The 2,978-nt window shown below is 42.8% G+C and overlaps 1 long non-coding RNA gene across 1 annotated transcript; it reads left to right on the top strand.

Annotated features, from left to right (window-relative positions):
• The first annotated feature begins 254 nt into the window (after positions 1-254).
• On the top strand, positions 255-2,633 carry LOC130196927 (uncharacterized). Its single transcript, XR_008832345.1, has 4 exons — positions 255-543; positions 1,391-1,462; positions 2,178-2,258; positions 2,469-2,633. It is a non-coding gene; the product is annotated as an uncharacterized LOC130196927 (long non-coding RNA).
• Positions 2,634-2,978: the final 345 nt, after the last annotated feature.

Here is a 2,978-nt window from a genome sequence, read left to right as displayed (position 1 = left end):
AAATAATAAGATTATAATATATAATATAATATATTTCATCTAGCATACAGTTTGGCTTTACAGCTCATACAGCTACTGAATAGCAACAGATAACTGAGAAATAATAATACTTATAATAATACTACTAATACAAATAATAATAATAATAACTCGTATGAATCAAATATATATTTAAAAAATATGGGGGAAATAAATAATGCCTCTGTATTGCTCAATCGCACGCACGCACGCACGCACGTCAATGCCATGGAAACCGGACCGAGGCTATTTAAGGCCGCGGACGTTCTGATTCTGCCCTTTGCACTTTGGACTTTGACGCGAGCGGACCTCACCTGTGAACCCTCCTGTGAACCCAGACCTGTGAAGGAAACTCTGAGACTTTTGCACTGCTTGACTCTTTTTGTTGGAAACAAAACTTGTTGTCTTACAGAACTCCACCAGATCCGGACTACGAGAGACCCGAGACCCCGAGGAAGGCCCTCCGACGACCGAGAGCCGAGGACGAGCCCCTGCTGAAGCGACCGGGCTGTGATTTGGACTAAGGTAAGACAATTTCTACATTTAATTTAGCATTTTTATTATTAACGTATCCCCTTAAATCCATAAAAGTGTTCTCAGTTTAGAAATCAGTGAAACCTTTAGAGTTTTAACGTTTATAATGTTGACAGGAAATTTTGTGAAAACATATTTTGTGAAAAGTGACGCTCGGTCGATGATTCGTCGTGTAAAATGAGATTTGCGGTGCAGAATGTCTTGAAAATGTCAGGAGATGTGCGGAATGTGTTGACAATAAGTGCAACGCCTCGAAACCCCTTTTATTTTAGGTTTAAGGCATCAAAACGTCTAACTTTAACTTTGAAATTACAGAAAAAAGATGGCGCCTTTACCATTTTTACAGAATTCTCAAATGTACTCTGTAAAATGCATAAACTCGGCACCATGGTAACCATCGGGAACGCGCGGGCCGCCTGACCTGAGCTGCGCGTGACCCGGAGCTGCTCTGTCGTGACCGTTGAAACGGGCCTTATTGTACACACGTCTGCTCCTTTTACTTTATCATATGAAAGTGATGTATTTAACATTAAAACGCTCTGTGCTCGTTGTCGCGATGCTTTGTTTGTTAAGTAGAGTTAACTGATGGGAGTTCACGAGCGCGCGCTGCCTCCAGCATCTCGTCCTCGCGCTCTGAGATGCACCTCGTGAAGTGGATAATGAGTGAGATCTGTAGCCGTATACCATAAAGTTCGCATGGACCTGTTTTTGGGGCCCTTAACTCAGAGCTATCGGTCCAAAACGTTCGAGCTTGAGCCCTCTGGTTGACCGGAGCTGTGAGGCTAACTCCTAGAGCTGTTGACCGCTAGCTGAAAGTTATCCTTGAATCTCGTTCTAGTGACTGACTTCCTCTCCCGCGGACCTCCGAGAAGCCGGAGAATGGAGGACCACCCGTACGCGCTGCGCGGAGGTAAGTTTTATATTTATATTTAGCATTTTTGTTGTTGATTCTTACCTTAAAACCATTTAAAACGTTCTCAGTTGAGAAATCAGTGAAACCTTTTGAGTTTATAGTTGAACAGTTCACAATGTCAAGGGGCCTGTTTGAAAAATACAGATGTGGTGGAGGTTTCTCCGTGTAAAATTATTATTTGAGGACCGGAATGTCTTAAAAGTCGCTGGATATCTGTGGTATGTGTTAACTATTAGTGTCAGGGATTTAAAACAGTGTTATTTTATTTAGAGGCTATCAAATATGACAGATTTTACCTTGACATTTCTGAAAAAAGATATTCTTAATACTGAAATAGAATCATGCATCAGTGTGACGTCATCGCACCAGGTGTGTTAGAGACTCATCTGATTGTGAGAATGAGTTGGTTTGTTTTGACAGTGACTGAAACGTCACTTATTCAACAAACATCTGCCCCTTTTACTCAATACTATCCCATGAACTATTTCTTTGACAATTAACCCTCCTGTCGCACAATGAAAGGTTTATAAAGGGGAAAGTGAGAAGATATGAAACATTGTTTATTCTGGAAGGTGTGGCTCACGAGTCTAAACAGTTGTATATTGACCTGCTAACTGATAGATTAGCAGCTGGAATCTGAATCTATTATTGCTCAATGTAATCCAGAACTATTTTATTGAATGAAGAATCCTGTTTCAATGTTTCCCTGCAGCTGGCGACTTCGTTGGAGCTCCACCGCCGCCGCCCCCCCCTCCCAGCCCCCCGGCGGCAGCCATCGGAATCGACTACGGAGGTAAGAAATCAGAGCAATGCACAATTAAAGGTTTATAAAGGGGAAAGTGAGAAGATATGAAACATTGTTTAGTCTGGAAGGTGTGGCTCACGAGTCTAAACAGTTGTATATTGACCTGCTAACTGATAGATTAGCAGCTGGAATCTGAATCTATTATTGCTCAATGTAATCCAGAACTATTTTATTGAATCCTTAAATGTTTCCCTCCAGCTGGCGGAGACTACGATGGAGCTCCTGGCCTCCCTACGGCCATCAGGTTAGTCCAGGAAGATAACATGGCGGACATTAGGCTTCATAATGCGCGTGTCTCTTTGTTGCGTGTCTTTGCCCTTTTAACACCAGACGAGCTCCGGCGCCGACTCCGACACCCAGACATCCGCCCGGTTCCGCCAGCTCGCGCCATCCGCCGACTCCGCCAGGGACTGGCCCGCAGGTAAGTTATCAGGTTAGTGATACACTTGTCCCTTTAAACTTTCACTACACTGTTTAAAGTCCTGTTATTGGTTTGTATGGGCACTTTATTTTATATTCTACTGTCAATGTAATGTTACAATTCTTGCACTTTGCTGATTGTTTAATGTTGTCTAATGTTGCACCACCCGCCATGACACATTCCTTGTATGTGAAAATATAGTTTACAATAGATAAATAGATGGATAGACAGACAGACAGATAGACGGATGGATAGAGCGATGAACAGATCCCCCAGCCCCCCAGAAA

Source organism: Pseudoliparis swirei, chromosome 7 (assembly GCF_029220125.1).
Source record: "Pseudoliparis swirei isolate HS2019 ecotype Mariana Trench chromosome 7, NWPU_hadal_v1, whole genome shotgun sequence".
Taxonomy (NCBI): Eukaryota; Metazoa; Chordata; class Actinopteri; order Perciformes; family Liparidae; genus Pseudoliparis; species Pseudoliparis swirei.
The sequence above is the reverse complement of the archived record's forward strand: the minus strand, read 5'-3'. Positions and strand labels throughout refer to the sequence as shown.